The sequence below is a fragment of the Rattus norvegicus genome, chromosome 17 (genome assembly GCF_021556685.1).
Source record: "Rattus norvegicus strain SHRSP/BbbUtx chromosome 17, alternate assembly SHRSP_T2T, whole genome shotgun sequence".
In the NCBI taxonomy this organism is placed as follows: domain Eukaryota; kingdom Metazoa; phylum Chordata; class Mammalia; order Rodentia; family Muridae; genus Rattus; species Rattus norvegicus.
Window position 1 is genome coordinate 75,871,552 of NC_141550.1, and position 24,949 is coordinate 75,896,500.

The following is a 24,949-nucleotide window of genomic DNA, read 5'->3' on the forward strand; positions in this document are numbered from 1 at the left end:
TGGTCTGCAGATTCATTTCTCTAAGGACAACAGCCTTAAAACACCAGGTAATGGAAAGAACGTAGTCGATGAAGAAAGAAATCAAACTACTGTCTAGATAAGCTAGATGATCTGAAATTAATTCATTTTTCTGTCTCTTGGGACTTCATGTTGACAAAATGTGGGATATATAGATGCAAAAGAAAAGCAAGAAAATTCATCTCATTTTTTTCCATCGAAGGATAATGTCACTTAACCATTTTGTTGATTGTTTTTGACTCCTTAGCTTCTTTTATTGTTTAAATATCATGTTTTACATAAACATAGCAGCTTTTACTGAGAGGTAGTCATCATCAGATTAATTACATTGGATAGGATCAAACTCATAGCCTTTTGAACATACAGGAAAGGATTATGGAAAATAAAATTCCTCTCCCCACATTAATCTCATAGGACCACAGATACGCAGAAACTTTTCAATTTCGAGCACCATCTTAGGGAGCTATCACATAGGAATTTAAAGCTCTCTATAGCACATAAATTACACCAATATTAGCTTGGTTATTGCAGTAAGAATGTATTGACTGATCAGTCATCAAAACCGTGTGGACAGGTCCCTTCTGCTTTAGCTGAACAGCTGAGTTCAAATAGATAAATCTCTCTCTCTCTCTCTCTCTCTCTCTCTCTCTCTCTCTCTCTCTCTTTCATGTGTGTATGTATGTGCACATGTATGTGATTGCATGTTTATGCATGTGTATGCCCTGACACATGGGTGTGAGTGTTAAGTTCCAAGACTGATGCCAGATGTCCCCCTTAGTTACCGACTATGTTATGCATAGAGATAAGGTCTTTTGCTGATGCTGGAGCTAGTCTGCCTGGCTTGCTTGTTTCAGGAATTCCCATCTTTGCTTCCTGACCATTGAAATCATCCCCTCACCTCACTTTTTATGTGAGTTCTGGGTATCTGAACTCTGTGGCAATTACTCGTGGGGCAAGTGCTTTTCTTTTGGCGCTATCTCCCCAGCCTGAAGAAACTTCAGTTGGACACAGCTCTGTCTGTAAAGTCCTTTCTGTATACATATGAGGACCACAGTTTATACTCCAGGACTCATGGTAAAAAGGAAATACAGCAAGACATGTTGGTGTAGTTGTCATCCTGTTGCCAGGGAGGCAGAGTCAAGAGGATCCCTGATGCTCAGTGGTCAGCGAGCCTAGTTGAATTAGCATGTTCCAGGAAAATGACAGACTTTGTGTAAAAAGAAGACAAAAAACAAAAAAGTCATGATGTAATGACACTTGAGATTGATCTCTAGTCTGTGCTCCTACCTCCTTCCTACACGCTCCCATCCCAGAGTGCCTCCTGCACACACACACACACACACACACACACACACACACACACACACACACAAAGGAAAGAGAGAAAAAACAAGGGAAAAAGGATAAAGACAAGAGAAAATAAAAAATAAAAATGAACAAACAAACGTCTGCAAAGCAACACAGTAAGTGATTAGCAGATTTAGGTCATCAGACCCTAGAGTCAATACCTCTTAAAAACTATGGTCAGCTGCTCTTTGGATCATTTCAAACCCTGTACTCTAAGGGAACATCCCAGCAAGCCTTTCTATTTAGGGCTGGAGGGGAGCCCTGATGTACCATCACCCAAGTGTATGCTTATGATGAGGGAAGTTCTTTATATTCAGTCTGCTTTATTTCATAAAAAGAGAAATAAATGTCTATAAATAAATAAACAAACATCAATCCATATGTTCTACTCCAAAACATAAATCAACTCATCCTTTTATCCTGTTCAGTTCTGCTCATCCAACCAGTCCTGGGACGGTCTCTACCTTTAACAGTAATTCTCAAGGCACTTTGACTTTTCCCCTCAGAAAATGCTAGCACAGGAAGGTCACCAAGTACACGCAGAGCTTCAGGATGCTGAGTCCAGTCTTCAAGAAAGAAACTCCTCTCCAGTTAGTTTTGCTTCTGTGGACTCTTCCAGGCTTCAGAGAAAACAGGAAAAGAGAAAGAAAGAAAACTTTCTCAAGGGTTTCCCCAACAATTTATTTAGAATATTTCCCCCCCTCAGGGACTGGTTTCTCGTCCAACATCTTTCCACTTTGCCACAGTTTCATCTTTTGCTTAATCCCTATATAAACAAGTCCTATACATCTCAGAGCAGGTAATTATCTCTCTGACTCATCCCATTCACACTTACTGAGCATTATTCTGGGCAATGAAAATACCGATAAACAATCCGGCCCCAGTCCTAAGGGACAGCTGCATCTAATGGGAGAAGGAGGCGAGGGCAGAATTATACAGCAGCAGCAGCAACAGGGTCACAGTTACAGGATGATGCCCACCCACTGAGCTAAGTGTGGTGCCGAGGGATCCCAGAAGATGCACTCTCAGACATGGGAGACACCATAGGCTGCTTTCTATGGGTGAAAAAAAAATCCACCACACACATTTTGCTCAGCACGTGACTTCCACTTCTATTGAAATCTTTTCTCCTGAGCTCTGTAACCTCGACGACAATAGCATACATGCAAAGAGAAATGCAGAGGGGATTGAGACCCATGCTCCAGAAAAAGCAATTCGGTTTCTTTTGAAAAACGATGAAAAAGAAACGCATCCCTAAACTCAGCAGAACACATTTCATAAATAGGAACAGCCATCTTCAACCCTGGGTGATTCGGTATCAAAAAGAAACACAACTCCTACAAATTTCTGACACCACAAGGAGGGAGAAGTTTGCCCCAGCTGGTATATCTTGACAGGTTCAAGTTGGAAAAAGAAAAAAACTAAAGAAAAAGCAACACAAAATGGAAAACACAGATACACCACCCTTAGAGGTGTGATACAGAACCCTTCTCCCTAGGCCACAGTGTAATTTCACACTGCTCAGAATGCATCCAACTTTAGTGGAGACTGTTTTCTGCAGGAAGCCAGTGGAAACTGCAATTCTGGAAACTTTCTCATTGCAGGAGAAGCAGTCCAGAGGGCTTCCGTGTAATGCCAGTGAACTGTAAAATTAGTTCCAAATGATGAATGCATTCTGTTACCCCTATAAATGTTCAAGCCACAAAGTGTTCGAGTTGTGTCCTTCGTGACATTATGTATGCTTAGCGGGTTTCGACTGTCTTTTACCGAGCTTGGGTGTCCAGTCAAGCGAGAGAGCACTGGCTTTAATTTTTCAATCTTTACCTACTGTATGTGGGGGACGGTTTGCCTTGCCAGGGCTCAATTATTCTCTAGCATTATTCGCTCTTGATTCCTGCTTGCCTGAACATCATTGGAATGGGAAGCATTAGAAGTTAACAAGTGTCACACAGGATTTAGGTCAGCAGAACTGGTCACACGAGCTGGATCCAGGAGAAATGGGTGTCAACTATGGTTGGCTTCTCTGGGTGTTCTTGACTCTATCCCAGGTGTGCAATTGCACTTGGCAGTTTACGTGCTAGAGTTAGTCACCTAACCCTCACTCTGGCCTACTTAAATCCTTGTTCTCAACTTTAAGACTCCATTCAGTTAAGAATCAAGTGGGCAGATAAGCATTTGGGGAAACAGAGCCAGCAACAGAAGTGATTTAAGATGTCATGGGGGAAAGGGCAGAAATGATCATGGAATTAGCTAGAGATATGAATTGAAAAAATAAGCTTTGAAAAGTAGGTTAAATTGATGGATGATGTGTCTTGAGAAAACGGTTTAGTTTAGAAGTAGAAAACAGGGAGCCATGACAAGGAGGTTATAACTAGGAAAGTTACAAGGTAAGAGAGAAGAAACTCAAGTAAAGTTAGTGCCTGGGGTTGGGTGGAGATCAGTGATTAAGCACTTGGCTGGTGTGCAGAAGGCCCAGGGTTCAAAACCCAGTACTGCAAAATCAACTAACTAAACAATCACCCAACCACCACTACTACCCACAAAGACAGTCCTGCAAGCTTCCTCTGCTGGTGATATAGAAAAGCTATAGATAGAGCTGAGTGAAAGAGACTAAAAGGAAAATATTCACTAACCCTTCTCTGGAGAAGAAAGGGCCTCATCACAGTGTAGTCTGTAGAGATGGGGAGGAAAAAAAAGCGGAAACTATGGTGTGTTCGTTTGTTTTATGTCAACTTGACACAAGCTAGTGGGAAAAGACTACCAGGTGAGAAAATGCTTTAGTAAAATTGGCCTGTGGGCGAGCCTGTGGTGCATTTTCTTGATTAGTGATTGAGGTGGGAGGGCCTGGCCCACTGTGGGTGGTGCCACCGTGGGCAGGTGTTCGTGGGGGTATAAGAAAGCACACTGAGTAAGCCATGAGGAGTAAGCATTCTCCCCGACCTCTGCTTCAGTTCTTGGTTCTAAGTTCCTGCCTTGAGTACTCCCCTTTCCTTTCTTTGATGATTGCCTGTGATGTGGAAATATCACAGATGAAATCAACCCTTCCCTCCCCATATTGCTTTTGGCCATGCTGTTTCCTGAGACAGAGTCTCTCACTTTCACAGAGCTCGATTAAGCTACTGCGGCTGGCCAATGTTCCAATGAGATGCCCCTCTCTCTACCTTCCAAGCACTAGGTCCATAAGCAGGCGATAGACAGAGTGCATTCTGCGGTTGGCCTCAGGTCCTCTTGCTTGAACAGCACGTTACTTACCATCCTCTCCACTTCGGAGTTTTTACTGTTTCTCCTCTTGCTGTTTTCCCTAAATATGGTCTTGCCTACAGCTGGTTTCATATACTAAACATCTGGAACTGACATGACTCAAAAAGCAAGTACTCCCCTGCCTGGAATGCCCCTGGCACGAAGACTCTGCTACCTCTTACAAATTCCTTCAAGTCACAGCTGGCCTGCAGAATCTCCCCGCCTCCATCTGCAGCAGCTCCCTCCCTCAAGGGCCAGGGAGCATTGCCACCTGTTTCGTTCGTTCACGTGGCGCACAACAGGAGGACCTTGCTGTGACTCTTTTGAAGGCCCCTCTGAGCAGAGGTGAAATCTGGCCAACTTTAAATGCTCACCCAGCCAAATGCTCTCCATGGGGTGGATACTTGCTGAATTGGGTTGCCGAAAGGATTGCCCAGTTCTGCTATGTGATCCATAGCAGGGTTTTGACCTCTTTCCGGTGAGTTTAGCTGTAATGGAGGGATGGACATCGTGACACACCATGGGGAGGGTTTCAAGAGGTGACGTGCGGATCAACTAGCATATAGGAAGCATCCGATTAGTGTTTGTGGTTATTAAATAGACTGAAAGAATCGAGGGGCATTAGGTTTATTTAGCTGAAGAACTTGGAGAGTGGGCAGGATGTTCTGGGCAGAGATGAGCTGGTGCGCCCTTGGGCTTTGAGGGAATGGTCAAGAAATGCCTTTTTGGCCGTTCCATTGGAGAATGTACTGGAATTAGAACTCAGGCTCTGCAAAGGACCTGAAGAGCTCACTAGGTGAGGTTGTAGTGTGTGCAAAAGTTTTGAGGGTAAAATGTGATTGATAGGAAACAAAAAGAGTGAAGATCAATAAAACACGCATTCTTAGGGATCAGTGGGATGGCTCAGTGGGTAAGGGTGCTTGTGGCCGGCTTAATGACATGAGTTCTGTTCTCGGTTCCCTGAGGTGGGGGGAGAGAACGGCCTCTTACATATTGTTTTCCTCTGACCACCACACAACGGCTATGGTGTGAACTTCTTCTCCAAGGGATAAATAAATGAATGTAATAAATATTTTTTTAAAATGTCCTTGGAAAACACAGGCAAAGAAGAACCATCTCCAACAGATGGTCCCTCAAGTTCCTTCCTATACACCCAACTGAAAGAATTCTTTTCATTCTCACGTTGTGACACTTTGACACTATTTAAAGCGATAGCCCTCTGAGGTCATGCGAAGGCAATTGACCACACGTCTGTCCCACCCAGATGGCCAGGATGCATTTGGCTGATGTTGTTCAACTCTACTCACAGGTTCCCTTCATCTCTCTTGATACTAGTTATAGTCCTCTGGAAAGCATGTCCTAGCTAACGGATCAGAGTCTCACTGAATTAAAGTGAAAATTTACAAAGACTGTATTTGAACCAACATGTGGAAGAGTAGTTCCCCCCCCCCCCCCCAGGGCTCCAACTTGGAAATAAGCTCTGCTCATCTCGGGCTGTTAAGTAGAGCAGGTGTTACCCTGTCCATGTCACAGCTGAGGCCACAGAGACAGCCATTTCCTCCGAGACAATCCAGGTGTAAATGTTTTACATTAGTAATTCAGTGTTACCAGCTTGAATTCATAACTAAAATAGAGCAAGGCCATTAATGTTTTTGTCCCAGGTTTTATAATTTGATGATCACCACTCCTCACCACTCCACCCCCTACCCCTACCTCAGACCAAAAACCAACCCAAACCTTTTCAATGTTATTGTGACTTTGAAATACTGTCCTCTTTGGAATCTTCTTGGGATGTGTCACCATGTTCTAATTTGAAGACAGCTTGTGGTGAATTTGATAAAAGTTTGAGAAAATGTAGAGATGTTGACTGAGATGGTGTGTACTCTTAATCCAGGTACTAAAAAGACAGAGTCAGGAGGATGTCTATGAGTTTGAGAGTAGCCTGGTCTATACTGTGAGTTCCAGTCCAGCAAATGCTACATAATGAGACCCTACCTCCAAAAATAACAAACAAACAAACAAAAACCAATCCCGTAATAAAACCTTGAAGTGACATGAAATGTATACAGTCAAGGAAAATGATGTTAAATGTATACACCACTGTGTTTTATTTTAGCCTTGTCTCCTGTACACAGTAACTGCAGTTCAGTTTTTATGCCCTTTTCAAAGATAATACATTAAAGCCCAGCCATTATTCTCCAGATGGATCAAAAACAAATATCATCTCATTCAACATAGATGTCATAAAAAAAAAATCTCAGTATTGAATCATGTTTCTTGAGCAATTGCATGCTCAGTCTTAGGAAGCCATAGATTCCATATCTGTGGACGTCACTAAATATAGGTTGAAAGTAGTTGAACAAACTGCAAACATAAAGAATTATTGTTGCTGTTGCTATTTCTTAATCAATCTATGTACATTTAGAACAGTTTGCAAGTTGGATGTGGTGATATATGTCTGGAATTTGAGCAGCTGGGCAGTTGAGACAGGAGAATCAAGAATTCAAGGGCAGCCTTGGCTAAAAAGGAAGTTGGAGGCTAACCTAGGCTATAGGAGACCACGTAAAGCAACAAGAATAAAGAAGAAAGTGAAATTTGCACAACAATCCCGGTGCATTGGTTATCATAAAATTTTGGAGAGGACTGAAATACATGGGAAGATATGAATATTTCAAACACAAATATTAGAGTCTTACACAGAGCACAGATCTCGGTGGCCACTCTACAAAGGTTTTAAAGTTATACCGAGGAAGATCTGCGTTTGCCAAATTTACCACCCCTTGGAGAAACAATTTTCTTGTGCCAACAGAGAAGTAGGAAAGAAGCTACACTGAGGTTTTTCAGCCACTGGTCCAGCCTCCAAAGCAAAGGATGTGTTAGTCATCTTGAAGTGACCCATTCATGGACAGCGGCAACAACTTTCCTTTCCCCACTTTCTTTAAAGCTGAAGTCACTCAAGGTGGCACACACCTGTAATCCTAACACTTGGGAAACAGACAGAGGGGATTGTGAGTTCATAATCCCTTTGGGCAATACAGGGAGATACTGTTCGAACAACAACTGAAGATGTAGCTCAGTGACAGAGGATGAGGACCTGGATCCATCCTTAATTAAGAAAAAGAAACAAAACAAAACAAAACCCCCGAACAATTAGGGCCACTCTTTTAGCTCTTTGGACTCAGCACTGAATCTTATATGACTAGAAATAGCTGCCCAAACTTACCACTTAAAAAACAGGTTATAGCAATTTCTACTCCTTGTGACAGGTATCTAATGTAAAATTTGGACTATTTTCTTACTTATTGGATATCATTAGGTTGGTTTAAATCCCCCCCCCCCATCAATCTTTGCACTCTAGGTTTACTAGGGAAGTCCAAAAGTAATTTAATAATAATAATAACAACAACAACAACAATAATAATAATAATAGTAATGGAGGCATGGTCACATTATCTGGGCTACTCAGGAGGCTGAGGTGGGAGGTTCACAATTCTAAGGTCTTCTCAGTGGATAGTCTGAGTTCCAGGACAGGTTGGGAAAGCATTATAATTCTGGGCAGCTTAGAGAGACCTAGTCTCAAAACAGAGTGAGTAACTGTGCATAGAGCTCAGTGGTAGCTTGGCTGGCATGTGTGGGGCTCCAGGTTCAATCCCTGGTATGGAAAGTACCAACCCAATAGCGTTCCACACAGCGCACTCGATGTTAATAGGATCCCTAATGATCTCTAGGATTCCAGTTCTCCAGGTGAGCACCGTTCTGACATTCGCATGCTCATTTCTCTCTGTTCAAGTGCCAAGGCGTTCCATCACCTAAACACTGTCCCGGGGCCAAACTTCCCACCTGGGAAGGAAAAGTACAGAGGCTTGATGTTGTCTTTATCTCCAGGAAAAGCCGTCCAGAAGTTCTAAAGCCAATAATCCACCCGACAGCCCCTCCCTCCCCAAAGTGTCCCCGCGCAGACACTCCCTGAATTAATAGGGAGGTAAAACAAAACCTTGTTTCGCAAGTGTGGCAATAACAGAACAGACGCTTCTGCATATAAGGAAAGAGATTGTTGTTCAAGGAAGGGAACTGGACCTTCCTAAAAGAAAAGTGTCCGAAATCCCCCACCGGAACATACTTGCCTAGTAAATTAGTTTCCAGAATTGTCCATCAAGAGTAGATGTACACTTGATCTTCTCTGGCCAAATCACATCATGTTATGCAGGTTTCCATGCCTGTATGATGTACTGGTAGTGTGGAGGGAGAAAATGTAGCTGCTGAATAGCTGGCGTTTGTATTAGGATTGCCTGGGCTTATAGCTGATTCCACAATTTGTTGTCCCATGATCTTGGACAAACTGCTGAATGTCTGTTGCTCAGGCAAAAATGAAAAAAAGAAATCCCTCCCTTTGAAATCTGCCTAGCTGAACATATATATATCTGTACTGCTGTGATCCTCTTGTCTGAGATATTGGGTGATCAGCTAGCGACCACAATGGAAATCAACTAATTGCTTCAAGAGACCTAACCAGAGGGTTCTGATGCAGGAGGATGAACCATGAACACATTATTTATGGAAGTTCAGAACCACATTTCGAATATCTACCAGACTAAAGCTTGTGAAAGGAACTCAATTCCTCTGATGAGGTGAAAGAGAAAAATACAAAATTAATGATTCTGTTAGTCTAAGACAAAGTAAAGGGATTGCTAAGTGAATTTAAGCAAATAATGTAAGGCAATGAAATAGTATATAATCACATGTCCCTTGAATGTATAATATTTTGTTGAATCCTGTATTTTGCTATATTTACATATTTTATAATTATATTTGAGCTATGTAATAAAAGTGAACTTTTGTGTATTTGTTGTATCTATATGTTAACATAACTTTCAAAAGCAGATATTCTAAAAAGAAAATCTGTATTTGATGATCAGTACTACCATTCCTGGAGTCAGTTCGAAAGCACAAGCAAATGATAGTTAAATTGTTATTGAATACAGGATGGGTCTCTGGAGATCTTTACTGTGCCTGAAGGGACCACTCTAAAGATACTATTGTTTAAATGATCAGGAACAAGAAGTTATCAGAAATGTTCTCCTCCAGATCTGAGCTAGTGTTGGCGCTAGTACTAGAGGGCAGAACGCCATCTACTGAGGCTTGCTTTTTATTCTTGAATCTATCTCCTCATCGTGAAACGTTAATGATCATAATAAAGTTAATAAGATGTAACACTTTATAATCATTAATTAGTTAATCTGCAGAACATCTTTGTGAAGTAGGAAAAGGTCATTGCCCTGTTATTCTTTTTATTACTCATGGGATCTAGAGATAAAGCCGTTGAGACGTAGGCTGTGGACTCCGCGGCATGGAGTGTTCAGCTTCCTGAGTGACTCAGGAGAAAACACATCCAAAGGTTGGAGTTCAGACTCTTGGATGAAGTATTCCAGAACCTTTCAACATTCCGATTCTCTGGTTCTCTCTACCTCCAGGACCTGTGGATAGACAGACCTCGGGGTTTCTAGTCAAATCTCACAGCAAGAGCAAAATGCAAGCCACGATGAATACCTAACATGGCTTCTGCGTACTATCGTCCTTCCGGCTTTAGGAACAATATCTATCTCCCTTCCTGTTCTTGACGGCAAAAACGATGTGAATGACTTTGAATTCTTTGGAATCTTTCCAGAACTCACGGTCATCAAATATGTTTATTTCGGATTCCTCTGTGTTTTGTGTTTCTAACTCATCTCACTCTGAGGAATTTTCCAGCTTGCTAGTGACGGCATGCGTCTGTATGCTTGTAAATGCCTCGGAGGCTGAGGCAGAAGCTTGTGCTGAGCCCAGAAATTTGAGTCCTACCTGGATAATGTACTGAGACCCTTATCGCAGACAGACAGACAGACAGGCAGACAGACAGACAAGTTGTCTCCATTTTGTCTCTTGCATTTTGTAGCAAATGTAAGAATATTTGGCCCTCGGCAATGATAACATTAGTTAGTCTACTTAAATGCTACAAATCGTGTCTTCTTTATATTATTTTTCAACAAAAAGTTCGAAGCAGCTTTTAGATTTCTAAAATCAAAACAATCATTTAGAAATAGAGTATTACGTTGAAGCCTCTATAGTCTGTCTTTTATTTAGACTTCTCTCAATGATTTATTTGCTCAATAAGTATATGCTACTCTTGGGACGAGATGATGTCTCTTTAAATGGTCTATTCTATATTGACCAAACCATTTCTTAAGAACGATAGATGGCCCCTTCTCCCACTGGGAAGAACAGGTTTCAGCATCTGTTGACCACAGCACCTGAGGACAGGTGCTAGGTTGCTGAAATTTCCAGTAAACAACCAGTATACCAAATGCAAACTGCTCAGTTCCAAGCAAGCTTTGCATTGGCCCATGGACAAGTCTGCTTCCTAACTTTTGCCCATGGAGAGCTTAAGAAACAGTTTGCTAGTAGCACATGGATCCACTCTATAGAATCAGGGCCTCCTGTACCCTACCCACTGGAAGCATTAGATGTTTGCCTCTTCTTCAATTCCTGATTCTGTCTTGCAGGCTGTCATATCAAGCCCTTGTAAGTAGGAGCTGTGGCATTCATCTTGAACCCTTGTTGACCAGAAGGGATTTACCTATCATAGTACCTCTTGGGTTCCTGTTTGGATTGCAAAGACTCTCAAATGGTATAGTAACTCAACAGAAAGCAATTCCTGAATCTCCCTACTGGACCATTTTCTATTGTCCTTACAGGAATAATGGAGATGACACAGGTGATCAGGGGTGACCATCGCTACTATCCCAAATATCAAGTGGCATTCGAGGTGTGTTTTCGCCACACACTTTCACAAGTTCATCTCGGGTGCAGCCCCCTACTTAAAAGCAAACAGGTACTTTGGTAGACTTAGGAATACAGTCGTTCTGAGTTCCGTTATTCATGCAATGTATGTAACTGTTCTTTTGCCTAATAGCTTGTGTGTAACACGAAAAGGAAGCTTTCGTGACAATCCTTGTTTTGTGAGGAGATGTAAATGATCAAAGCTGATTAAACGTTTATTAAATCAAATCAAAATATTTATGCTGTGGTATTGAGTTAGAAAACAATAGAAACTCTAATGTGTGATAAGTTATTTTTATGATGTGTGTTCATATGCTTAGGTATGTACAGAAAACTGTGTGCATAGTACACCGTTGAGATTATAATCTATGATTCCAGTACTCTAGAGCTGTGCCTTATATAACAAAAGCCTGACTTTTATTGCTCTGTGACCTTTGGAAACTCACTCTGCTTTTACACTGGCTTCTTAATGTACAAAATGGGCATCTTCGAAAGTGGTCAGAATCAAACGGGAAGCATATGCCAAACACCTCATAATTAATTCTATATATTGTCAAAATGTGATAATATTTAATTATTTACATTTAATCATTTAATATTAATATTCAAACATTTAAAATTTAATAATTAGTAAGTTTGGTGTTGGAACTCTGATTTCCTACTTCAAATGGAAACATCACACTCTGTCTGCAACTCAAGTTTATTTTTTCTCTTTTGAGGTTTATTTTTAGGACTAGAGAGATGGCGCATTAGTTAAGGGGTCTCTGCACTTGCAGAGTTCAGTTCCCAGCACCCAATGCTAGGCAGCTTACAACTCCCTGTAATTCTAGCTCTGGGAGGACAGACACCCTCTTGTGGACTCTGTGGGCACCTGCACTTGTATGCACATGTCACCCCAACAACAGAACCTTCAACCTGTGATGAGTTATCTTTATAATGTGTGTTCATATGCCTAAGTATGTACAGAAAACAGTGTACTGTAGCACACAGGTCAGATTATAATCTAAGGAGCATAGACACCAGAGCTGCACCTTATAGATCTGAAGCCTGACTTTACCCGTTTATAGCTCTCTAAATACATAAAATTATACATGTGTACATTCATACATACATATACACACATGTATACATACATACCTGCATGCATGTGTATACATACATACACATACATACATATCTAAATACAGACAGACATACATACAGATGTACTTAGATACATACACAAGGACCTGAAGCGGGCATTAGCTAGAGTTACAAGCTATTGTACTGAGATTGGAACTCAGGTCCTTTGCTTTTACCCTTTGAGCCATCTCCCCAGCTCCCTCCCCCAGTAGTGTCTTGTTACTACTGTCTGTAATCTATTGATACCTATTAAATCTACTACTGGCTTCTTGATCAGCTTTCTTAGGGATTTTAATGTTTTCAGGTGATTCTCACAGTTGGTTTTTTTTTTTCATTACCATTGTTAGCAATGATAATCTCATCTTTTTTTCTCTAAAATTTACACTATTCATTTTTCTTTTTATGATCTAGATTAGATTATAGCTGTGGCAGTCATACCATATAGCCCCCATATTCACAAATGTTTTCTGGTTCTCTTTGGGGGGAATTATGCTTTTCCACTTTGTTAAATTCAGCCATGCAAATGCTTTACCGAGGACTGTGCCATCATTTTGATTTTTTTTAAAGAATTCTAAAATCCTCCTTGACTTGAATGCTCACTTTTAGCCTCCTCAAGTGGATGTCAGCACATGGAGGTCATTGCACAGATGTAAAGTTAAGTAGGGTTGATCATTGGGTCATAGAGCATGAGCAAGAAGTTAACCCATATTATGTTCAGACATTAGGATGTAGGGGGTCATTTGCTACTGCAGCGTACGCGTACACCCTAGATTGAATTTTCATCCTTAGAAATCTCAGTTTCACCCTTTAAACCAGCATTTTCTTGAATCTTTTCTTTTTTAGCTAAAACTATTACAAATTCTAAGGCAAATGTAATATCATTACCCTCTTCTTCCTCCTCTTCCTCCTCTTCCTCTTCCTTCTCTTCCTCTTCCTCCTCCTCTCCCTCTTCCTTCTTTTCCTCCTCCTCTCCCTCTTCCTTCTTTTCCTCTTCCTCTCCCTCTTCCTCCTCCTCTTCTTCCTCCTCCCCCTCCTCCTCTCCCTCCTCCTCCTTTTCCCCCTTCTTTTCCTCCTCCTCTCCCTCTTCTTCCTCCTCCTCTCCCTCTTCTTCCTCCTCCTCTCCCTCTTCTTCCTCCTCCTCTCCCTCTTCTTCCTCCTCCTCTCCCTCTTCTTCCTCCACTTCCTCTTCCTCCTCTCCCTCCTTCTTTTCTTCCTCCTCTCCCTCTTCCTCCTCTCCTTCCTCCTCTTCCTCCTCCTCCTCTTCCTCCTTCTCCTCCTTTTTTTCCTCGTCTACCATCTTCTCCTTTATTTCTTTATTTCTAATGCCAGGGATCAAGCTCAGGGCCCTATGATGGGCAAGTGCTCTCCTCTGCCATGAAATCAAAGCAAGTGGACTGCCGCAGTATATCATACAATTAAAGTCCTCTGAGCACAGCAGACTCCTACTCTGTCTCAACCTTACATTTGCATCTAAGTCAGGTGAATCAAGTTTGCGATCTGCAGCAGAGCAACCAATAGTTTCTCTGGTCACCGTTTAGGCAGCAAGAGTGCATTTGTTTTTGCCTATGTGGATATTATGTGTGGTGTGCTTTAGTGTGTGTTTGCATGTGCATGAATTCATATGTGTGGGGGCTCATGTGCTGGAGCTTGGTGGCTGGTGTCTTCCTTGGCTTTGTGTCTTGAAGCAGAGTCTCTGGCTCCTTAGCATTGTGTTTTGTGTGGGAGCTAGCGGTGTGGATCTTCTCTGTTTTTGTTTTTTTTTTTTTTTAGAAAGACAGAGAGTAAGAAAGAGGGAGAGGGAGAGGGAAGGGGGAGGGGGAAGGGGGAAAGGGGTAGAGGGAGTGGGAGAGGGAGAGGGAGAGCGTTTTAAAAAAAAGATTTTAATAGCGGTCTTCAGACACACCAGAAGAGGGCATCCGATCTCATCACAAATGGTTATGAGCCACCATGTGGTTACTGGGATTTGAACTCAGGACCTTTGGAAGAGCAGTCAGTGCTCTTAACCACTGAGCCATCTCTCCAGCCCAGTGGACTGTGGTTCTTACGCATGTTTGGCATGTGCTTTACCCGCCAAGACATCTTGACTAGAGGTGTTGCTTTTAAACAGCTTATTGGGTTCTTTGAATCACTAGTTATGTTTAAGAGGAATACTATGGAATGAAAAAATTTCTTCTGTAAGTAGTTACAATACTACTTACAGAAGAAGTAGTGAAATGGGAAATGAAGAGGTGAGAGAGCTGTACGTGGTAGAAGTCTTGGTCTAAATCAGGAGCAGTGGAGAAAAGCCGTGGGTGTGGACAGGATGGGGAACAGAGTGGATCTGCTCCATACTTGTGAGATATTATAGAATTAACTATAGAATTAATTTTGTGATGGGTCTGGGGGCCTTGGTGAATGTTCAGGTAAAGAGCTCACAGAAAAGAGAAAAATTTTAAGATGTATTTCTCCACTCTGTCAGTTCTGGGGACTGAATGCTAAGTCAAGGTTCTACCATTGAGCCACACTGAACCACTTGGTAGATGGTGATACCACCAGAGCTATTAATTGGTGAGCACGAAGAAGGAAGGACATTCATCCACAATGAAACAGTTTTAGATTGAGGTTTATGTGGAGAATAATTATAATAAATTGGACAAATTTGGTCTTTGATAGATTATTTGGCAAAATTTCTACAGGAAGCAAGCCACTGTTACTCTATTCAACAACTCTTTGGGGGAATATAATTTATTCTACTAGGATCTTTTGAACATTTGCTGAGGTAATATTTCAATATTGTTGAGTCTGTTCTAGAAAGATTAGTTTCAGCTCATAGATTAAATTGGTAGCAGCAGAATAAAGACCTCTGAGCATCTTGTTTCCTTTCTATCATCACACCAGAGTAGGATATGGGGAGCAACTGGTACACAGTGGTGGCTTCACCAGGACTCTGTGTGTATCATAGGCTCCTGTGCAGGTTTCACTGTTCAGAGTAGTGATCTCAGTTGCCATTTTGTAAGACCCAAGAGCATCCCCCTCTTTCTTTGGGATGAAGTATGGTTTTTAAATTCCTTTGGACACAGCTTTTACAATTCACTTGGCTTAGATATACTGTCCTATATGGGATATACTTAGAAATGGAGCACGAGAGTATTTTCTCCATGTGGCTTGGGAATTACAAGATGCAGCTCATGATGGGAGCAAGTGTTGACGTAAAAACCTCACAACTTTGTCTCAGTGTAGAGCAGAAGAGAAGGCAAAGAACCGGAAATCTAATTCTGGGACAGCCAAAATCTTGGCGTGTTAGGTCATTTCTTTATTTTAAAAGTGAGACATGTTTCGTGCTCCCCGGCTACGTTGTTCAGCTGGTACTGAATGTGTGATCATGCGTGTAAACGGATCCAGAACTCCCAAAGTGATACAGAGGCACGTTGAAAGTTGTCATTGCTTCCTCCGTAGATTCCTGTTTCCCCCCTCTCATTCTGGGCCAGGTTTAATGTGTATGGAGCTTTCAATGAAATGGCAATGGTGTGCAGAGAATCTTAATTGAATACAGAGCAAAGAATCAAGCAAAACATTACATAAAAATGTGACTTATAATAATTTTTGCAAGAATTCGTCTCCCTGTTTGTCAAGAACGAAATAAAATCTTAGCAAACATGAGAAAGATTAGCATATTTTCTACTAAGCTGCATTTACATTCACATTAATAATAATATGATCTTGAAGAATATGCATTGTATTATCAAGGGTGTAATCCCAACTATAATCCCCCCACTTGAGAAGCTGAGGCAGAAGGATGGCTGTGAGTTCAAGGCCAGCCTAAGCTATATAGCAAGTATGAAGCCAGCCAAGCCTACAGAGATTTTTGTCTCCTAAACACTACAAAATGAAATAAGACAAGAATAACAGAACAGCACAAGATAGCAAAAGAAAAACTAAGACAGCTAAAAGCACAGACCAAGTGAATGACCTATCAAAAGGAAATTTTGTGTCTTATATCATACCATTGATCATAAAGCCTTTAAGACCATGTATTTAGCAGAATTCAGATATTTATGTTTATGTATCTTACAAATATTTAGTTTATCACTTGTAATTCTTCTACCTGGTGATAAAAATTGTTGTTTGGCCTAAAACGGTCCCACCTTTGACTTTTCTACATTTCTTTTTCTTCTTCTCTCCTCCTTCTCTTCCTCTTCCTCCTCTTCCTCTTCCTCCTCTTCCTCCTTTTCTTCCTCGTTCTTCTTCTTGTTCTCCTCATAAATTGTCGGTGTTTCCTTAACCATATTTTGTACAATATTATATAATATTTTATAATTTAAAAATACTTAATATTGAGGACATTTTCTGATTATCCAGTATGAGGAACGTGCCTGTAAGAAATCACAGAGTGGAGTTAATTTGATTATTTAATCAAAGTTCTAATGCTGGACATTTCTAAATTTATACTATATGTGTACAAATATATGTAGTTTGAATATTCATTTACATACACTACTCCTAGATGTCTCTGCAATGACGCTCTTCCTCGGATTGTGGACACAACACACATGGCTCTGCTGGTGCCAAATGCTCAGGAGTTTCCCACTACTGCAGCCTTTCCTGAAACCTTCCCTTCTTCTCCCACTGCTCTCCACTGGAGACAAAGTGGCATCAGAGAACTGGGAATAGACAGGCATCTCTCACCTTTGAATCTTGGCTGGCATATTTAATTATTTCCTTAAAACGCTTACACATGGCTTCACTCTTCCTCCATGGACCCTTTCCAACACACAGCAGTATAGGAAGTGTTTATAATATTTCTTTAAAAGTTCCTTGTCAACAGGAGATGAATTCTGATATGCGAATGCTGCTTGCTCTTTTAATTTGGATCTCTTAGACACAAATAAACTGAACATTGTTTTATTTAGAAGGAACCTTTTGTTTTTGTAGAACCCTCCTCTTTTTTCTTCTTCCTCCTCCTCTGCCTGCTACTGCTCTTCTTGTCATTCCTCTTCCCAGACTCTGATTATGTGTCTCATTCTGGTTTCATATTCATGATCCTCCTGCCTCAATCTCCTGAGTGCTAGGAATACAGGTGTTTATGTGTTTACTGTTATGCCCAAGTTATGAATTCTTAACATCATGCTCTAAAATTTCTTCTGGAACATTTCTTATTTGAAAAGTCCTTATATACTGAAATTTAACCCACTATTTATATATATTTATACATTTATATTTATTCCATCGTATATTCATTTATTTTCTTTGTAGGCTATATTGTATACTATACATTTTAATCCCATTTAGCTTTTCTTTAGAATTCCTGTTTTGCTTTGATGTTTAACCGTTTTAAATCGAAGAACATATAAATATTTATCTACACTTATTTTTCTCAAATAATGTATATCTTTTGTACATTAACAAATTTTAACCATCTGTAATTAATTTGTCTTTAAAATATAAAAATTAAATGCTAGGGCTGATTAGGGATTGAGAAGGAGCTTAGGGAGAAAGGATGGAAAAGAGAAGAATGAACAAGTTCAACGCACGAGCTATGTGCATATGGAAACATCACCGAAATCTCATTGACTTGCTAATGCATTCATAATTATAATAAAATCTATTTTATTTAAAGATTTTTCCTAAGGGTGCTGGTTGAATATTGTGTGTGTGTGTGTGTGTGTGTGTGTGTGTGTGTGTGTGTGTGTGTGTGCGCGACTCACTTCTTACTTTGGTATGCTCAAACAGTCCCTCTGGTTCTTGTTCCATAGCCGTCATCTCTCATGCTGTATGGCATTTCGTACACCTGCTCGTCATGTGTCTCCTTTCACAGAGTAGGGAGTTTGGGGAGTAGGAGTGTTTGCTCCCTATAGAATGTCAGTGCCTTGAAAAGTCTGACCTACATTAAAAACAAAACAAAACAAAACAGAGCAAAACAAATCAGCCACCTGCATGTAGTTATTGAATATACGGATAGTTAAGCACAATTTAATTTTTGTTTCTTTCGTGCTTATGTATATAACCCATAAAGAACATGGGGAAAGATAGAATAAATGACTTTGTTTTTGCTTTTCAGAATTTTATCTAACTGAGCTCACTTTGTGCTCTTTGCAGATTTCCCATATTTTTTCTAAATGCTAGAAGCCCCCAAAAGGTCCTATGGCTCAGTAATATTGGACTGGATATTATTTTTCTATAGATTGTTAAAGTAAATGATATGACAGAATGTATTACTTTAGATGCTATTAGGAAAACCAAAGTAGCAGACACATTGATCTTTCTGTAAAAGGAAGTTTAATTTACCTGTTTTTTTGGTTTTCCAAGCTCCTTATAATGTGGTAATATCTTAAGTGAGCATAATCTTATTTCTCTTTAATTTTATTTTCCATAGAAACCATCCTTGGGGAAAATCTGGCAGCTCGTGACATTTCTTTTGGCAGTTGCAGGCTGCATTATTTTGCTCTGTCATCATCTACTGCACTTGGTGATAGGAAGCACAGGGAGACATGAGGAATCTGCTTTTCTCCCTTCTCTTGTCTGAGTCCCCCTCCTTCCCTGAAAGAGATCATGGAGAGCTTCCTCTGCTTGGAAGTGAGAACAAAATGGAGCTCTTTCCAAACTGCTCAGTGTCTTCATTGCAGCACTCATAGGGACTCACATACACACATACAGCTCCTGTGTGGGATACCTGAGAATAGATGGGGATGGAAAGAACAGGATGATGAAGAGGAGAAGGAAAAGAAAGAGATGAGAGGGAGAAAGAAAAGAAGTAGAAAAAGAGGAGGAAGAGGCAAAGTGACAGTAGCAGCAGCAGCAACAGCAACAACAACAACAGCAACAACAACAGGCCAAAGAGAAAGGCACATCTGTACAGAGGGATACTACTTTAAGGACCTTACCCTTTGGGAACAGAAGAGTGTGAATGTGTAGAACACTTAAATTCTCAAGGTTAGAAGCAAACAATTCCTACATGATATAACGGAAGCAAGCAAACATTGTTTTAGACTTCTAGGAAGTACTTCCCATGTACAGTTCTGGGTTTTTAATTCATAGATTCTTGTGATTCTCAGCATAAGCAAGACCCTGAATAATTTCCAACATCCTCTCAAATCCCAAACCCCAAACTCCTTCTGTTGATCCTTTCTTCCAACTTAAACCCTGGGTGAAGTGTTCTTAGCTCTGGGTCGACAAAGAGTTCTTACGTACAATACCAAAAACACTCTACGAAAGAAAAGGCATCGATAACTTGTCCTTAGTCTTGCTTTAAAAGGTCCCAAACCAGGTGAAACTATTTGTAAACTTTCAAGATAGAAAAGCAAGGCATCATTTAAGGGAACAAACTGGAGCAGGAAAGGATTTGAACAAGTAACAAATAATGCAAGAAGGAGGCCAGGGATGGCAGTGATTGGCATTCCAGCAATGTACTCATGTGTTAGTTATTTCAGCCTATGGAACCGAGGATGCAATTTGGGAGGCATCAAAGCAAGTGAGGGAGGATGCACAGAAGAAAAAAAAACACTATGTGAGAAAAAGTACAAAACTGGGAAATGCAGGCAACCTACTCCATTAGCACCGCTTCATTCATAGGGTAGGTGTGCGTCTGCATCCTCACGCAACAAACCCACCACATATCAATATTTGTATCTTCTAAGGCCTGTGAGGCAAAATCCAGTCCTTTTCTAAATGAAGGTCCCCTAGTAAGTAAGGGCTCCCTAGTCAAGTCAGAAAAACCATTAACAGTCATTTAAAACCAACTGAAATGTCAGGAGGGCCCATTGTGGAAGAAAACGTTAACTGCCCTGTGAGAAGCACAATAAACAAAACAATGAAACCAATTAGAAAGTATTTTCGAGGTCCTCGGGCTTTGATTAGCTACAAAGGCTGGGAAAGAAGAGAGGTTGTTTGATCGTGTTTATCTGGAGGTAGAGTCAATAAGCCAAGTAGCTCTGACTAGTCCTAATGTGTTGGGGCACTTAGACACCCGTGCTGGGCTCATTTGTTAGTAGGTGATCTGTAAGTGAACCATGTGTTAGCGCCGTTAGTCCAGTGTGTCACACTTGGTTCCAGATGTAGCATTGCTGTGTGACTCTAGGGCATCCTTATACCCTAAATTATAGATTCTTACAGGGTTGGTCACATGGTGGAATTAGCATAAAACTAACTTATATAATGTTAAAATCGGGAGTGTCAGAAGACAAGCATACTATGTCCTTGCTAAAAATATGTCAATGCTCATTCTATAGACTTTATTAAAACTGTGATTTTTATGCATCAGAGAGCTCTGATTGTTGTCTGGCCACTCTTGGACCTAATAGTAGATGTAAAATAGATTTATAAAGAATTGACCTTCCTATTTTTGCTGCTCAGCTCTGTGACGGATAGAGTTAACTGTCAACTTGACAACTCTAGAAGCACCTGGGGACATGACTCTGGCCCAGCCTGTGGGGGGGTTTCATTAGTTGATTACAGAAGACTCATCTTTGTATAGGGAGGATCATTCCCAGGACAGGAGATTGTGGATTGTATTAAACAGAGAACAAGAGCTGAACATCAGTGAACTCTCCCAGTTTTCTATTTCTTTACTGTGGTTGTAATGAGATCAACTGCTTTCAAAACCTTTCTTCCTTAATTCCCTGCCTTGGTGACTGGCTATACCTTTGAACTGTCAGCCATAAAAATCCCTTCTCCTTTAAATTGCTTTGGTTGGCCTATTTTTTTTTAAAAGATTATATATATGAGTTTACTAGAGCTGTCTTCAGACACACCAGACAAGGGCATCGGATCCCATTACAGATGGTTGTGAGCCACCATGCGGTTGCTGGGAATTGAACTTAGGTCCTCTGGAAGAGCAGTCACTGCTTTTAACTGATGAACCATCTCTCCAGCCCAAAAACTATTTTTGGGCAGTGCTGTTTTCCCTGCATCTATGTCTATGTGAGGGTGTCAAACCACTGGAGCTGGATTACAGACAGTTGTGAGCTGTTATATGGGTGCTAGGAATTGAACCCAGATCCTCTGGAAGAGCAGCCAAGTGTTCTTAACCACTGAGCCATCTCTCCGTCCTCTTGGTTGCAGTATTTTATCACAGCAACAGAAAAGAAAGCTACTTTATTCTGCTGTAACATGTCTCTGTACCTGATACCATCAACAAGGTCCCAAATGGAATCCAAACCTCCACAGATTTTTCTCATTTTGATTGTTGCCAAGTGTACCATTAAAAGAGAAACGGTAAGTTAGATTTTACCAAAATTAAAGATATTTTGGACCAGTGGGGTGGGGCTTGGTAGGTGAAAGCACTTGCAAGTCAGGCAGTCTGAGTTTGGTCCCCAGAATCCACAGTGCTTGGAGAGAACCAACTTCTGAAAGTTGTCCTCTGACTTCCAAATGCACACTGCAGAATGCAGACATCCATTGTGTGCATACACACATGGACACTCTCTCTCTCTCTCTCTCTCTCTCTCTCTCTCTCTCTCTAAGAAATTAAAGTACACAGTAGGTGTGCTTTTCCTTCAGATGTTCGTACGGAGAACCAACTTTTGAGGATGAAGTCCATGTTCAACTGTTGCGCTGCATCAAACAACTCCTCCAGCGGGCATCAAGTATCTCATGTGTTTTCATTCTGTTAGTTGCTTTGCTCATTGCTGTGACAAAATGCTGGGTGAGAAGCTATTTAAGGAAGGAAGGAAGGAAGGGTTTACTCATGGTTCGAGTGGGTATATTTTATCGTAGCAGGTAATGAATGTGACAGGAGTGGAAGGCCACTGGCGGCATGATACCAGCACTCAGAAGCGACAGCAGGCTGTAGAACCTCAAAGCCAGTCCTCCAGTAACACACTTCCTCCAGGGTGACTCTACATCCATTCCAAAGGTTCCAAAATTTCCCAAACAGCGCCACTAGTGAGGAACCATGTGTTTAAATATATGAGCTTAGGAGAAGCTTTCATATTCATACCATAACAGTCCTTACAGTAATAAACATGAAGATTCATTCTCCTTAATTTTATAATAAACAGTTATTTTTATCTTATGTATACCATTGTCTGTCTGTCTGTCTGTCTGTCTGTAAGTATACTATTTGCATATAATGCTTGTGGAGGCCAAAAGATCTGAATTCCCTAGATCTTGAGTTGCAGACATGATATGGAAGCTGGAAGCCAAACGCAGGGCCTCTGTAAGAACCCAAGTGCTCTCGAGACCCACGATGCCTTTTCGTAGCTCTGGGATATTTTTTTCAATGGCTGTAATAGTCAGCATCCTCATCAGAAGTGTGCTGCTTGGTGTCTTTACCTAGGATGCACATTTGTGAGACTTAAACTATGGTGTGTGTTCAATACCTAATATAGTGTCTGGAATAGATCAGACACAACAAAATGTTACTCATCATGTAGAATATAAGAGCCTTGGGGTAAAACCACTTCTCTTTACATTAGAAATACTGCAAATTCATTCTTAGTCAGTATTTAAAGTAGCATCAGGAAGAAGACAAGCTCAAACCAACTTAGTTAGGCTGCAAACTAAGTTTACGATCAGAAATAAGATGCAGAGAAAAATCAATGTCCTTGTGTTCAATATTAATCTCCATCAATAAAGGCCCATATCTTTCACTCTTTATGGTAATTGCTCCAGTGATCTGTGTATAGTGCTTAAAGTACTTAGAGGGATTGCCTGATAGCATCTTATCAGGGCTCTGGGCACAACGTCAGGGAGCACCCAGCAGCTGGCTCTGCCAGATGTGCCGTTTCATTTGACAAAGGGCTTTTAGGTGTCAGAGACACAAGAGTGTCCCACAACGGCTTTACTGCTGGCTCTGACCTCCCTTTCCACTATCTTTCCTTCCTCTGAGGTTTTAAGTGTTCACAAAACAAACCAGTCCTGGACCAGCCTACCACTTAAGCTGGAATTCTCAGGAATTTCATTGTATGTGGTCTAGAAAGCCTTCTGACATTCAACAAATGACTTTGCTTGGCAGCAAACGGGATCGCTCTTCACCACTATTAATGTACATGCACAAAGTTTACAGGTAATGGAGCCCCATGACACTTGGGGTAAATGTTTGGTCATCTACAGAAAGTTTACTCCTATGACTGGTACCGTTTCTTCCTACTAACTGCAAGTTTAAGGATTTATTGATTAACAATCAGTGGATTAAAACTAGCTCAAGATGTTCTTCAGAGTGGGAAGCCATGACCTTTAAGGAGGGACAGGCCTCTCACCACCCTGTCCCCTGAGCTTCTCCTTTTTCTATTCTCTCTCCCACCTAAGTATTTTCCCAGGTACTTTGGAAGCTATTTGAGCCAGTAGTGTTGGCAAAATACACAGTTTTTGAAGATGAAAACTCTTAGGGAACATTTGAAACTGAATAGAGATGCTCTCCCAACAACTGTATTATGTACACGCATGCATGCACACATGAGCATGCATGGGCACGCTCACACACCACACCACACACACACACACACAGACACACACAGACACACAGAGAGAGAGAGAGAGAGAGAGAGAGAGAGAGACCACAGAGAGATGCCCACTCCTGTGTGCACACACATATAGCACATACATACACACACATAAGCATGTGTGCACACACTCATTCACACATAAGTGGATACATATAGAGTCTACCGCCAATACACTTGTTTGTTTTCTTTCTTGTCCTTTAGGCTTTTAGGTCGGCAGAATAATTGAGAAACTTAATGAATGCCTCACTTTCTATATGCTATATTTTATTTCAGTTATACCGCTGTATCCTTTTTAATATTTGCTCCACCTCCCCCCCGCAAACTTCCCAAGTGGCACATGCTGTTTGAAATCATAATGGCAGACATCACTTTGATCTTACTTTTTATTCTTAACTTAGCCATCATTCACAGCTGCTTCAGCTTCAATTGAGCAAGGCACTTAAAAAGGGGAAGATATTATATAAATTAAATTTTCATTGCTCTGTAACATATCAAAAGATTGCACCATTTCTGATTTCCAGTTAGGATTGGAAATTAACTTCAAAAGGCAAGCGATGGGAGAGTGGAGGCATATTCTTTCACGGCTTGTTACTAAAAAGGGAGAAGTGATGTCATGATAACAGAAAGGTTTTTCTTCCATGAACAAAAAGAATGAATATCCATTTTTTTCTTACACTCCTGTGTTTATACTCATTGATAATCTTTGTCTAACTCTTAACCCTTTGCACTCATTAGCTATTATGCAAACCACTCTTATATTGGAATCAATATTGTACCCAAGATAATAACACAGAGAATCATAAATTAAGGCCTGCAGCTGTATCAGAGAATCAAAAGTATCTGGGTTTCTGGAGAATGTAAAAGTAATAGAATTGTATCTGGATGAGACATACTTCAGAGACTCTATACCTGGAAGAGTTAAGGGCATTTTGTCCTGACTCCGTTCTCTTCCTAGTGAAAGCTCAGTGAAAGGGTGGCCATTGGCT

The 24,949-nt window shown here is 40.9% G+C and overlaps 1 long non-coding RNA gene across 3 annotated transcripts in view; it reads left to right on the top strand.

The window, feature by feature from the left end:
- The window catches only part of LOC148000279 (uncharacterized), a 72,621-nt gene that overhangs the window by 15,464 nt on the left and 32,208 nt on the right, over nt 1-24,949 (top strand). For 2 of the 3 annotated variants that reach the window (XR_015641853.1, XR_015641855.1), the window contains one exon: nt 11,337-11,473. The exons of the other annotated variant lie outside the window; for it this stretch is intronic. This is a non-coding gene — a long non-coding RNA (uncharacterized LOC148000279). Of the gene's footprint in view, nt 1-11,336; nt 11,474-24,949 lie in introns of those variants that run through there. 3 annotated transcript variants of the gene reach the window in all.